General features: G+C 32.2%; 3 long non-coding RNA genes across 3 annotated transcripts; 2 read left to right on the top strand and 1 right to left on the bottom strand.

Moving 5' to 3' along the window:
- The first annotated feature begins 9,980 nt into the window (after positions 1–9,980).
- Positions 9,981–10,908, top strand: LOC134308135 (uncharacterized). The gene is made up of 2 exons (XR_010010422.1): positions 9,981–10,223; positions 10,510–10,908. It is a non-coding gene; the product is annotated as an uncharacterized LOC134308135 (long non-coding RNA).
- Positions 10,909–12,747: 1,839 nt separating this feature from the next.
- On the top strand, positions 12,748–16,200 carry LOC134308137 (uncharacterized). Its single transcript, XR_010010423.1, has 2 exons — positions 12,748–12,969; positions 15,771–16,200. It is a non-coding gene; the product is annotated as an uncharacterized LOC134308137 (long non-coding RNA).
- On the bottom strand, positions 12,809–15,819 carry LOC134308138 (uncharacterized). Its single transcript, XR_010010424.1, has 3 exons — positions 15,769–15,819; positions 14,690–14,808; positions 12,809–12,916 (listed from the first exon to the last, which is right to left on the bottom strand). It is a non-coding gene; the product is annotated as an uncharacterized LOC134308138 (long non-coding RNA).
- Positions 16,201–16,525: the final 325 nt, after the last annotated feature.

Genomic DNA, 16,525 nt, shown 5'->3' with positions numbered 1-16,525 from the left:
CACTGATACGGTTTCTCTCCAGTGTGAATGCGCTGGTGTATTTTGAGACTACCCTGTTCATTAAAACTCTTCCCACACTGTGAGCACTGATATGGTTTCTCTCCAGTGTGAATGCGCTGGTGTATTTTAAAATGACTCTGTTGATTAAAACTCTTCCCACACTGTGAGCACTGATACGGTTTCTCTTCAGTGTGAATGCGCCGGTGTATTTTGAGATCACTCTGTGTATTAAAACTCTTCCCACACTGTGAGCACTAATACGGTTTCTCTCCAGTGTGAATGCGCTGGTGTATTTTAAAATGACTCTGTTGATTAAAACTCTTCCCACACTGTAAGCACTGATACGGTTTCTCTCCAGTGTGAATGCGCTGGTGTCTTTTCAGATCACTCTGTCCATTGAAACACTTTTCACACTGAGAGCACTGATACGGTTTCTCTCCAGTGTGAATGCGCTGATGTATTTTAAGATTACTTTGTGTAATAAAACTCTTTCCACACTATGAGCACTGATACGGTTTTTCTCCAGTGTGAATGCGCTGGTGTATTTTAAAATGACTCTGTTGATTAAAACTCTTCCCACACTGTGAGCACTGATACGGTTTCTCTCCAGTGTGAATGCACTGGTGTATTTTAAAATGACTCTGTTGATTAAAACTCTTCCCACACTGTAAGCACTGATACGGTTTCTCTCCAGTGTGAATGCGCTGGTGTATTTTGAGACTACCCTGTTCATTAAAACTCTTCCCACACTGTGAGCACTGATATCGTTTCTCTCCAGTGTGAATGCGCTGGTGTATTTTAAAATGACTCTGTTGATTAAAACTCTTCCCACACTGTAAGCACTGATACGGTTTCTCTCCAGTGTGAATGCGCTGGTGTATTTTGAGACTACCCTGTTCATTAAAACTCTTCCCACACTGTGAGCACTGATATGGTTTCTCTCCAGTGTGAATGCGCTGGTGTATTTTAAAATGACTCTGTTGATTAAAACTCTTCCCACACTGTGAGCACTGATACGGTTTCTCTCCAGTGTGAATGCGCTGGTGTATTTTGAGATCACTCTGTGTATTAAAACTCTTCCCACACTGTGAGCACTGATACGGTTTCTCTCCAGTGTGAATGCGCTGGTGTATTTTAAAATGACTCTGTTGATTAAAACTCTTCCCACACTGTAAGCACTGATACGGTTTCTCTCCAGTGTGAATGCGCTGGTGTCTTTTCAGATCACTCTGTCCATTGAAACACTTTTCACACTGAGAGCACTGATACGGTTTCTCTCCAGTGTGAATGCGCTGATGTATTTTAAGATTACTTTGTGTAATAAAACTCTTTCCACACTGTGAGCACTGATACGGTTTTTCTCCAGTGTGAATGCGCTGGTGTATTTTAAAATGACTCTGTTGATTAAAACTCTTCCCACACTGTGAGCACTGATACGGTTTCTCTTCAGTGTGAATGCGCTGGTGTATTTTGAGATCACTCTGATGATTAAAACTCTTCTCACACTGTGAGCACTGATACAGTCTCCCTCCAGTGTGAATGCGCTGGTGTATTTTGAGATTACTCTGTTGATTAAAACTCTTCCCACACCGTGAGCACTGATACGGTTTCTCTCCAGTGTGAATGCGCTGGTGTATTTTGAGATTACTCTGGTACCTGAAGCTCTTTCCACACTGTGAGCACTGATATGGTTTCTCTCCAGTGTGAATGCGCTGGTGTTTTTTGAGAGCACCCCGGGTACTGAAGCTCTTCCCACACTGTGAGCACTGATACGGTTTCTCTCCAGTGTGAATGCGCTGGTGTATTTTGAGAGTACCCTGGGTACTAAAGTTCTTCCCACACTGTGAGCAGACGTTTTCTTCTTCCTGTGTGGGACTGAGAGATGTGTTAATGCTGACAGTACCAGAGGACGTTTGCTGATTACTGGAGCTTCTGGTGGGCGTCAGATCCTCATGTTCAGTCTTAATCTTCACCAGAGTCTCATATTTAACATGGTTGCAGCTCTTGATGTGATTGTGGAGCTGACTTTGGGTTGTAGAGGAACGTGGACACGAGGAGCAGGAGAAATCCTTGTTCAGTTCTGAAGCAGAAAATAATCAAATACATTTATAACATTATAAATAATCAAATACATTTATAACATTATAAATAATAAAATACATTTATAACATTATAAATAATCCAATACATTTATAACATTATAAATAATAAAATACAGTTATAACATTATAAATAATCAAATACATTTATAACATTACAAATCATCAAATACATTTATAACATTACAAATCATCAAATACATTTATAACATTATAAATAATCAAATACATTTATAACATTATAAATAACCAGATACATTTATAACATTATAAATAATCAAATACATTTATAACATTATAAATAATCAGATACATTTATAACATTATAAATCATCAAATACATTTATAACATTATAAATCATCAAATACATTTATAACATTATAAATCATCAAATACATTTATAACATTAAAAATAATAAATACATTTATAACATTATAAATAATCTAATACATTTATAACATTATAAATAATCTAATACATTTATAACATTATAAATAATCTAATACATTTATAACATTATAAATAACCAAATACATTTATAACATTATAAATCATCAAATACATTTATAACAATATAAATCATCTAATACATTTATAACATTATTAATCATCAAATACATTTATAACATTATAAATCATCAAATACATTTATAACATTATAAATAATAAAATAAATTTATAACATTATAAATAATCTAATACATTTATAACATTATAAATCATCAAATACATTTATAACATTATAAATCATCAAATACATTTATAACATTATAAATCATCTAATACATTTATAACATTATAAATCATCAAATACATTTATAACATTATAAATCATCAAATACATTTATAACATTATAAATAATAAATACATTTATAACATTATAAATAATCAAATACATTTATAACATTATAAATCATCTAATACATTTATAACATTATAAATCATCAAATACATTTATAACATTATAAATAATAAATACATTTATAACATTATAAATAATCAAATACATTTATAACATTATAAATAATAAATACATTTATAACATTATAAATAATCAAATACATTTATAACATTATAAATCATCTAATACATTTATAACATTATAAATCATCAAATACATTTATAACATTATAAATCATCAAATACATTTATAACATTATAAATAATAAATACATTTATAACATTATAAATCATCAAATACATTTATAACATTATAAATCATCTAATACATTTATAACATTATAAATCATCAAATACATTTATAACATTATAAATCATCAAATACATTTATAACATTATAAATAATAAATACATTTATAACATTATAAATAATCAAATACATTTATAACATTATAAATAATCTAATACATTTATAACATTATAAATCATCAAATACATTTATAACATTATAAATCATCAAATACATTTATAACATTATAAATCATCAAATACATTTATAACATTATAAATAATCAAATACATTTATAACATTATAAATAATCAAATACATTTATAACATTATAAATCATCAATACATTTATAACATTATAAATCATCAAATACATTTATAACATTATAAATCATCAAATATATTTATAACATTATAAATAATCAAATACATTTATAACATTATAAATAATCAAATACATTTATAACATTATAAATCATCAAATATATTTATAACATTATAAATCATCAAATATATTTATAACATTATAAATAATCAAATACATTTATAACATTATAATCAAATACATTTATAAAATTATAAATAATCAAATACATTTATATCATTATAAATAATCAAATACATTTATAACATTATAAATCATCAAATACATTTATAACATTATAAATAATAAATACATTTATAACATTATAAATCATCAAATACATTTATAACGTTATAAATAATCTAATACATTTATAACATTATAAATCATCAAATACATTTATAACATTATAAATAATCAAATACATTTATAACATTATAAATCATCAAATACATTTATAACATTATAAATAATAAATACATTTATAACATTATAAATCATCAAATACATTTATAACATTATAAATAATAAATACATTTATAACATTATAAATAATCAAATACATTTATAACATTATAAATAATCTAATATATTTATAACATTATAAATAATCTAATACATTTATAACATTATAAATCATCAAATACATTTATAACATTATAAATCATCAAATACATTTATAACATTATAAATCATCAAATACATTTATAACATTATAAATAATCAAATACATTTATAACATTATAAATAATCAAATACATTTATAACATTATAAATCATCAATACATTTATAACATTATAAATCATCAAATACATTTATAACATTATAAATCATCAAATATATTTATAACATTATAAATAATCAAATACATTTATAACATTATAAATAATCAAATACATTTATAACATTATAAATCATCAAATATATTTATAACATTATAAATCATCAAATATATTTATAACATTATAAATAATCAAATACATTTATAACATTATAATCAAATACATTTATAAAATTATAAATAATCAAATACATTTATATCATTATAAATAATCAAATACATTTATAACATTATAAATCATCAAATACATTTATAACATTATAAATAATAAATACATTTATAACATTATAAATCATCAAATACATTTATAACGTTATAAATAATCTAATACATTTATAACATTATAAATCATCAAATACATTTATAACATTATAAATAATCAAATACATTTATAACATTATAAATCATCAAATACATTTATAACATTATAAATAATAAATACATTTATAACATTATAAATCATCAAATACATTTATAACATTATAAATAATCAAATACATTTATAACATTATAAATAATCAAATACATTTATAACATTATAAATCATCAATACATTTATAACATTATAAATCATCAAATACATTTATAACATTATAAATCATCAAATATATTTATAACATTATAAATAATCAAATATATTTATAACATTATAAATCATCAAATATATTTATAACATTATAAATAATCAAATACATTTATAACATTATAAATAATCAAATACATTTATAACATTATAAATAATCAAATACATTTATAAAATTATAAATAATCAAATACATTTATATCATTATAAATAATCAAATACATTTATAACATTATAAATAATCAAATACATTTACAACATTATAAATCATCAAATACATTTATAACATTATAAATCATCAAATATACTTATAACATTATAAATAATCAAATACATTTATAACATTATAAATAATCAAATACATTTATAACATTATAAATAATCAAATACATTTATAACATTATAAATAATCAAATACATTTATAACATTATAAATAATCAAATACATTTATAACATAAATAATCAAATACATTTATAACAATATAAATAATCAAATACATTTATAACATTATAAATAATCAAATACATTTATAACATTATAAATCATCAAATACATTTATAACATAAATCATCAAATACATTTATAACATTATAAATCATCAAATACATTTATAACATTATAAATAATAAATACATTTATAACATTATAAATCATCAAATACATTTATAACATTATAAATAATCAAATACATTTATAACATTATAAATAATCAAATACATTTATAACATTATAAATCATCAAATACATTTATAACATAAATCATCAAATACATTTATAACATTATAAATCATCAAATACATTCATAACATTATAAATAATAAATACATTTATAACATTATAAATCATCAAATACATTTATAACATTATAAATAATCAAATACATTTATAACATTATAAATCATCAAATACATTTATAACATTATAAATCATCAAATACATTTATAACATTATAAATAATCAAATAATTTATAACATTATAAATCATCAAATACATTTATAACATTATAAATAATCAAATACATTTATAACATTATAAATCATCAAATATATTTATAACATTATAAATAATAAATACATTTATAACATTATAAATCATCAAATACATTTATAACGTTATAAATAATCTAATACATTTATAACATTATAAATCATCAAATACATTTATAACATTATAAATAATCAAATACATTTATAACATTATAAATCATCAAATACATTTATAACATTATAAATCATCAAATACATTTATAACATTATAAATCATCAAATACATTTATAACATTATAAATAATCAAATACATTTATAACATTATAAATCATCAAATACATTTATAACATTATAAATTATCAAATACATTTATAACATTATAAATCATCAAATACATTTATAACATTATAAATAATCAAATACATTTATAACATTATAAATCATCAAATACATTTATAACATTATAAATAATCAAATACATTTATAACATTATAAATCATCAAATACATTTATAACATTATAAATAATCAAATACATTTATAACATTATAAATCATCAAATACATTTATAACATTATAAATAATAAAGATTGTTAGTAAATGTTAAACTGAGATCTGATGCTAAAGTCCTGTAACGTGATTCATCCTGCATTCATCATTTCCTGCTCACACTGATCTGCATGAGCACAATACAAGCTTTCACTGTATGATGCTTCATCCCAGCTGCCTCTGATTCTATTCAATCCAAATCTTATTTTACTCAAGATAAAAACTATCTTACTGAGTTCATCTTTATCTTCAGGTTCTTCCTTCTTCACAGGCTTCATCTGGAAACCTCCACACTGTTGGTCCACTGGGGTGAGGAGTTCCTCAGGGATCGAGGTTCCTTCACCTGAAATTTATTTGTTTTGTGAAGAAAAAAATAATAAGTTTGTTATTGTTGGTAGTAACGACCAACTTCTTTATTAAGCGCTTAAGTTAGAACTAACAGACACGTACTTCTACACTATCTGTCAAAAAAGACGACCTATAAACCTTTGTTCAAACAGGGTTTCAGCAGATTTAACAATAATAATAACAATACAAACCCAAATAAAAAAATACTTGGGACAGTATGGAAAATAATAAAACAGTTTCTTACACTGATTTTGACTTTTATTTGATGTCAGACAGGATGAAGCTGAGATATTTCATCTTTTATCTGCTCAACTTCATTTCATTTATTCATAAACATCCATTCCTGCATTTCAGGTCTGCAACACATTCCAAAAAAAGTTGGGACTGTTCTTTATTGGGGACAGGTCAGGACTGCAGACAGGCCAGTCCAGTACCCGTACCCTCTTATTCCACAGCCACACCTTTGTAATGTGTGCAGCAGGTGGTTTTGCATCGTCTTGTTAAAAAAATGCTGGACATCCCTGGAAAAGACGACGTCTTGAAGGCAGCACATGTTGCTGATAACAGTCTGGATCCTTTTCGTCTTTGGTCCGGATCACACGCTGTCCATTTTTCCATAAAAAGACCTGATTTGCTGATTCATCTGACCACAATAGATGTTTTCACCTTTGGGCAAGATGGCGCCGCATGCACCCGAGCATCTCACCAGGCTTAGTGATCTAGTGTTTATTTATTTGCCAATTTACTGCGTTTTCACTTGAATCACTCGTGTGAACTACACATACGACACACAGACGCTGATGGACATTCATTTATACCGCTTTAAGTGTTGTTTTGGACCGTCCATTCAAATTCAACCAGCTACTTCCAGAGGTGAGCAGAACACCGCGCCCAAGCGAGCTGTTCATCCCAACAGGAAGAGCCAAAACAGGGTAAATGTGGAGGATAGCGCGCTAAGCTAAAACTACCTTGTATCTTCCTTGCCAATATGCCATGAGAAAATAAAAATCTGGACCCTGACACAGAAGAGGATCATGTACTGCAGCTAAACCACAGCGTGGTGGAACTGATGAAGAGCTTTTGTGGTGATGTTTGCCTTTATGTAAACAAAACCTGGTGCATGGACTCTGTCATAGTTAATACCTACTGCTCTGCTGACCTGGAATACCTGGTTATAACATGTAGACCCTTTATAACCAGGTATTATAACCACCAGAGGCTTCCTGCATTGTTACTGCTGCAGTTTATATCCCTCCAGATGCTAATGCTAACGCAGCTATAAAAGACCTTTGTGAACCCAGATGGAGTCTTTATTGTTTCTGGGGACTTTAATCACTGCAGTTTAAGATCTGGACTTCCAAAGTTTCATCAGAAGCTACACCCCTCCCCCACAGCACAAACAATCATGTATATATTGAATATATCAGCTTATATACTCGACTTTATTTCTTCTCATTCATTACCCAATCATTCAGCCACTTGTATTCACCTGACATTACTCTGTAATTATATACTACAGGGTATCTGCAGGTATTGGAAAATTAAATTTAAGACTTTTTAAGACTTTTAAATACCACTCTGAGACAAAAATTAAGACCACTGTTGCAGTAACAAAGCAGCAAAAAGCACACATCAACATTATGTTTACAGACTTTATTGTAAGCATGCGAGTGCTGTATTTTCTGTTTAACCAACATTTAATGATTTAAACTTAAATGAACAGTTTTGTATAAACCAAAACCATTTATACTTATATTTTGTACATACCAGAACCGTCTGTACACTGAAGACGGGGTCTTAATTTTCTCAAATACGTACACTATAATTTTTCAAATACATACACTATATTGCCAAAAGTATTCACTCCCCCATCCAAATCATTGAATTCAGGTGTTCCAATCACTTCCATGACAACAGGTGTATAAAACCAAACACCTTGGCATGCAGACTGCTTCTACACACATTATTGAAAGAACGGGTCGCTCTCAGGAGCTCAGTGAATTCCAGCGTGGTACGGTGATGCCACCTGTGCAACAAGTCCAGTCGTGAAATTTCCTCACTACTAAATATTCCACAGTCGACTATCAGTGGTATAACAAAGTGGGATTGGAAACGACAGCAACTCGGGCCCCGAAGTGGTAGACCACGTAAAGTTACAGAGCAGGGTCACTGAGGCGACTGCATAAAAGTCTCAAATGCTCTGCTGTATAACTTGTAGCCAAACTGGGCTTACATTTAAAGCTTAAAAAAACCCAATTAGAAACACAAAAATAATTAAATTGCAGCATTTAGGGCAAGTTTGCATTCAAAAAAACACGTTCTCTGACTTCACTCAATTTCTCAGCTCGGGAATAATCTGTCCTGTTACATGTTAGCATAATTAAACAAGTTTATTTCTTAATTATGTCATTATACTAAGAGCATTGCTTATTTTCTGCATGTTCTAGCTGTAGCTCCGTTACGGCTCTGTGTGTGTGTGTGTGTGTGTGTGTGTGTGTGTGTGTGTGTGCGTGTGCGTGCGTGTCGCTCGCTCTTTATTATGACTCTCATTATTACTGATTAATTCCCTCCACTGATGTGAAGCAGAATGGGTAGATTACAGTCGATAAGAACTGCGCAAAAATAAAAAATACACCTAACGGCTCCCAGAGACGCGACTCGGTTCCTTTCGTTCATTTTAAAGAGCCGTTCAATGGAATCGAATCGTTCACGAATGAACCATCACTACCCACTGTCTCTTCGGACGGGTCACACATGAAAACAGACCGGCAGATCGCACTCACACACTAGCTGTCGGTCGCGAACGAGCTCTTTTAATGATTTCAAGCACCCGTACGAACACTGTTATTAAATTTACACTTCTCCATGCCAGCAGTGGCGTTTAGCAAGTAATGAGCGTAAGGTTACCTCAAATTAGCGACCCCCGGAACTATCAAGACTGCCGTTGGTTCCGCTTAGTTCAGTCCGCCGTTTAAACAGTTAAACAATTTGCATACGACATCTGGAAATAGGCTCTATGCACGACTGTCTTCCGGGTTCTCGTATACTGGCAGATCAACTTCCGGTATTCATTTGCCGGTCGTCAACAAGCAGATAACGTTAGGCATGGCTCTCTTTTACACTTGTTGTCTTCAAGATTAACCTCGTCTGACAGTGAACGATTTAGACCGACCGACGCATGGTTTGTACTGCTTCTTCTAACAAGCGGGAAAAAGGATTTTAAATGTACAACTCCAGCGACATTGACAAATATGAAGGTAAGTACGTTAGCAAACATTTCCTTAGAACCATGCAAGTAGGGTAGTTGTAAACTGGTTAGTGGTTGTTTTGCTAGACTAGACAAACACTACATCTAGCTTGACAGACCAGTATTAAGATTCATGTTTTAGTTAGCTTTGAAGCATACCATTACAATTTCATTTTTATGCATATTCTGCTTGCACAGTGCCAGGTTAGGCAAGCTTTAAGATAGTGTCAAATCCCATGTATTAATGATGTTCAAACAACAATAAATATATATATCTTTGTGTGTTCAATTCCCAGGTGGAGTGGTCCGGGTTCTTTCTGTGTGAGGTTTGCATGTTCTCCCTGTATCTGCGTGGGTTTCCTCCGGCAGCTCCTGTTTCCTCCCACAGTCCATAGACGTGCAAGTGAGGTGAATTGGAGATACAAAATTGTTTGATATTAAAACTTGAACTGATGAATTTTGTGTAATGAGTAACTACCATTTCTGTCATGAATGTAACCAAAGTGTAAAACATGATGTTAAAATCCTAATACAACATAAAACAAACTAAACATATCTGACTGGATATATTAGCAATTTACCCTCAATCTTTTGATTAAGTGTAAAAAGTTTTGTTCACCAATATATGAATGAGTTATCTTTTATTCATTATCAAATGTTATATGTCAGACCATAATAAATTTCCTGTCAATTGATTAATTTGATGTTACAGTATTAACATGTCTTTCTCCAAAAACATATTTGTTGTAAATGCGAGGAGGAACTTTGATTTTTTTATTCTTATGTTTATTACAGCAGGTTATCAAGAATTAGTCATTACAGAATTTATCAGTGTCAAGCTGGCAGCAATGGGGTATCAAATATATATGCTGTTCAGTTCAAAACCTTGTATCATGTTACAAAAGAGAAAAAAAAAACGTCCATTTGAAGTTAAATGTAAAAAGATTTTATTTCAAGTCTTTTTAACGCCATTCAAGTGGTCTATTCATTGTGAAATGAATGTTAAACAACTGCCAGATTCACAAAACGTAAGAAACAGCAAAAACTGTTTTACACACTCAATATAGAAGCACTTTGTAGTTCTACAATTACTGACTGTAGTCCATCTGTTTCTCTACATGCTTTGTTAGCCCCTTTTCATGCTGTTCTTCAATGACTCTCCCAGGACCCCCACAGAGCAGGTATTATTTAGGTGGTGGATGATTCTCAGCACTGCAGTGACACGGACATGGTGCTGGTGTGTTAGTGTGTGTTGTGGTATGAGTGGATCAGACACAGCAGCGCTGCTGCAGTTTTTAAACACCTCACTGTCACTGCTGGACTGAGAATCGTCCACCAACCAATAACATCCAGCCAACAGCGCCTCATGGGCAGCGTCCTGTGACCACTGATGAAGGTCTAGAAGATGACCAATTGAAACAGCAGCAATAGATGAGTGATCGTCTCTGACTTTATGCCTACAAGGTGGACCAACAAGGTAGGAGTGTTTAATAGAGTGGACAGTGAGTGGACACGGTGTTTAAAAACTCCAGCAGCACTGCTGTGTCTGATCCACTCATACCAGCACAACACACACTAACACACCACCAGCATGTCATTGTCACTGCAGTGCTGAGAATCATCCACCACCTAAATAATACCTGCTCTGTGGTGGTCCTGGTCATCAAGAACAGAAAGGAGGCTAACACAGTATAGAAAGAAACAAATGAACTACAGTCTGTAATTGTAGAACTGATAAAATAATCTAAATATAAAGTGTAGATATAAAAGGTATGTTTACATAATGAAGAGGCTTTTGTTGGCTTTTTATGCTTTTGTTTAAAAACAGAGTATAAACTATAATATATATATTTACAATATTTAAATGTGCACGTTCTTTAAAAAATTACAGTCAAAAACGAATGTTTAGCTCCATCCCTTGACAAGTGGTCCAACCTCACGATACAGTAAACAGCTGATTTATGCTCTGATAGCGATCACTGTGTCAAACAACTTATTCTTTTTAACCCGTCGGATGCAGCGTTCAACATGAACCCTGAGAATGTACCGATCCACCCCGATCTTGTTTTTGAAAACACAAAACCTTCTTACTAATTTTAGAACTCAAACTCGTATATTCGCCGCTATACGACACGTTGTGATTAGAAATTTGCCGGTGTTTATAACAAACCGGAAGCTAGACTGCCCGACTAACGCTAAACGGAAACGCGTCACAGAGCTTGCGTGCATAGAGCCTATTACGAGATACAATCCGCGAAAATAAAAACCAAAATTATATTTACATTCTGTGGCATTTTTAAGACCAGTGGCGGATGAATTTAAGACTTTTTAAGACAAATTAAGGCCTTTTTTTTAAGATAAACGAATTTAAGACTTTTTAAGGATCCGCGGACACCTTGTACTAGTCTACATACTGTACAGTCAGCATGATCTGTTTAATATTCTTTACTTCTGTCTCCTCATTTCACTCACCTGCTCACTTATGCACTAAAATACACAAATATTACAAGTAATTCAGACACGACCAAATTAGGAGAAATGATTTAATAAAAACGTTATATAAAAATATCTTACTGAGTTCATCTGTATCTTCAGGTTCTTCCTTCTTCACAGGCTTCATCTGGAAACCTCCACACTGTTGGTCCTCTGAGAAGAGCAGTTCCACAGAAGCAACAAGTTCTGGAGGGATTAAAGTGACTTCACCTGAAATTCATCAATATGAGAAGAAGAAACTCAACAACTGGAGGAAACTGAAGGTTGTGGGTTTGATTTTACAATCACAAATAAATTCTAGTTAGATTAAAACTCAAATCCAGACTGGAGTGTATCAGCACAGGACAGTACAGTACAGTACAGGTTCTAATCCCACTATCCACTTTCTCTTATTACTGATTAGTGACTCCAATATTAACTGTACTGTACCACACTGTACTGTACCACACTGTTCTGTACCATACTGTACTGTACTACACTGTACTGTACCATACTGTACTGTACCATACTGTACTGTACCACACTGTACTGTACCACACTGTACTGTACCACACTGTTCTGTACCATACTGTACTGTACTACACTGTACTGTACCATACTGTACTGTACCATACTGTACTGTACCACACTGTACTGTACTACACTACTGTACCATACTGTACTGTACCATACTGTTCTGTACCACACTGTACTGTACCATACTGTACTGTACCATACTGTACTGTACCTCACTGTACTGTACCACACTGTACTGTACCTCACTGTACTGTACCACACTGTACTGTACCACACTGTACTGTACCTCACTGTACTGTACCATACTGTACTGAACCATACTGTACTGTACCATACTGTACTGTACCTCACTGTACTGTACCTCACTGTACTGTACCTCACTGTACCACACTGTACTGTACCTCACTGTACCGTACCATACTGTACCACACTGTACTGTACCTCACTGTACCGTACCATACTGTACTGTACCTCACTGTACCGTACCATACTGTACCGCACTGTACTGTACCTCACTGTACCGTACCATACTGTACTGTACCACACTGTACTGTACCATACTGTACCACACTGTACTGTACCACACTGTACTGTACCACACTGTACTGTACCATACTGTACTGTACCTTACTGTACTGTACCATACTGTACTGTACCTCACTGTACTGTAGCATACTGTACTGTACCACACTGTACTGTACCATACTGTACTGTACCACACTGTACTGTACCATACTGTACCATACTGTACTGTACCATACTGTACTGTACCACACTGTACTGTACCATACTGTACTGTACCTCACTGTACTGTAGCATACTGTACTGTACCACACTGTACTGTACCTTACTGTACTGTACCATACTGTACTGTACCTTACTGTACTGTACCATACTGTACTGTACCTCACTGTACTGTAGCATACTGTACTGTACCACACTGTACTGTACCATACTGTACTGTACCACACTGTACTGTACCATACTGTACCATACTGTACTGTACCATACTGTACTGTACCACACTGTACTGTACCATACTGTACTGTACCTCACTGTACTGTAGCATACTGTACTGTACCATACTGTACTGTACCACACTGTACTGTACCATACTGTACCACACTGTACTGTACCATACTGTACCACACTGTACTGTACCACACTGTACTGTACCATACTGTACTGTACCTCACTGTACTGTAGCATACTGTACTGTACCACACTGTACTGTACCATACTGTACTGTACCATACTGTACTACACTGTACTGTACCTCACTGTACTGTACCATACTGTACTGTACCATACTGTACCTCACTGTACTGTACCATACTGTACTGTACCACACTGTACTGTACCATACTGTACTGTACCTCACTGTACTGTACCTTACTGTACTGTACCACACTGTACTGTACCACACTGTCTGGTGGAAAAGTGGCATCATGCTCCACATTTACTTACAGAAGAAATCATCATCCTCCTCCTCCTCCTCCTCTTTTATTAGTTTCTTCTGGAATTCTTCATGTTGTAGATCTACAGGGGTGACTTCTCCCTCTTCTGCTGACTGCATTATTAAAGACCTAATAGATAGACAGACAGACAGTCAGACAAATAGATAGATGTGCTGTAATCATAATTTAAGGGAAATTCTTTAGACTGTTGTAACTGGCTGTTATTGTTATGAACTGAAGCTACTGTGGCACCAGGCAGCAAAAAAGTTATTCGAATGCCTACAGTAAAATGATCTAAAAATCACAAGATTAGTACTAGAGTAAGTGTTCTTCATGGATGTCGTGGTGGCACCTGATAACAATTTGTTTTGCTTATTATATTGCTCTTCAAAAAGTGGTATTAACACAACCGAATAGACATTTTACATGAGTTTGAGATCCGATCACAACAAATTCCTCCAGTAAAAATGTCTGAAATGTATTTCATTAATAACAGAGTCGATGCTCCTCTTGAAGTGAGTAGATTTTGTGCAACAGAACACGGTAAATAATGTTTATTAAACTGTAAACAGCAGTTTTACCCTCTTCAACGCTTCAGGTACCGTAATACATGGTTTAGACGCGCAGTAAAACATTTAGTGTAGATGGCGCAGTGATAATTAAGTACACAATTAAAGACGCTCGCTTACACTTTTCAGCTGACTGTGACTATAAAAGTCTACAGACCACCTGTAAACAAAGTTCAGCTGTAAACAAAGTTCCAGTATAAACAAAGTTCAACTATAAACAAAGTTTAAAAATATCACGTGTTTATATAAAAATGTGAGATTTAATCATAAAGAAACTCGGTTCCAATCAATCGATTCATTTTGGTAAATCGGTTCAAATGAATCGGTTCATCAGTACTGAATCATGTGTGATGCTAGCAGTTAGCGGGGCAGCTAATAGTTTGTGTGTTTAAATTAAAGTGGAGTTAAAGCTCCTCAAATCCTCACAGTGATGTTTTATTATGAACTGTAGTTTTATTATGAATTAGAATGTAGTTATAATGAAATATAAGAGTTATAATTAAATACATATTTTACTTACAGATGAGGCTCTACAGTACAAACACAGCAGCTTCTTGTTCTTCTTATGATGGTTAATGGGGGATGGTAGAACAACTTAAGACGCACCAGCGCCACCAACTGGACTGGAGTTGAACAGCAGCTCAGCAGTAATAAATCTCCACTAGCACATCTGTATCTCTCTATTGCCGAGGAGTTAATATGTGTGTTTATATCACTTCATGTATCTACACGTATCTATTCTATTAATATTCATAAGCATGCACACACACATACACACACACACACACATACACAACACACACACATGCTTCCACGTTCACATGTTTTTGCTGTATGTGTTATGTAGATAATATTTGGGTGATTTGATGTATGTTTATGTTGTTGAGCTTTGAATGTTATTTTTGCTTCACTGTATGTATGGTGCATCATTAAACTGTTATACATTATTTTATTCTATTTTGTTAGATGAGATGGTTTGTTTTTGTTTTTGTGTTTTTAAAGGACAGCTAACGATAGTGATCCGACTCTTTTAAGTATTGTGTGTAACATATAAAATGTTGACTTCATCAAAAAGAATCGACTCCCTCAGCTTCCAACTGCTCATTGCTGAGTACAATCAAATTAGTGTATCGACTCTTTTGAGTCTATTCTTGTCGTTTTAAGGAATTAAGGATTCGACTCATTTGATTCATTTGAACGCGCAGACTCACTCGCTCTCACGCTGTGCGCTTCTCAAACTGAACTGCGTCTTTCTGTACATGAGCAAGAAATCTACA

Source organism: Trichomycterus rosablanca, unplaced genomic scaffold (assembly GCF_030014385.1).
Source record: "Trichomycterus rosablanca isolate fTriRos1 unplaced genomic scaffold, fTriRos1.hap1 scaffold_85, whole genome shotgun sequence".
Taxonomy (NCBI): Eukaryota; Metazoa; Chordata; class Actinopteri; order Siluriformes; family Trichomycteridae; genus Trichomycterus; species Trichomycterus rosablanca.
This window is presented reverse-complemented; position numbering and strand designations above follow the sequence as displayed.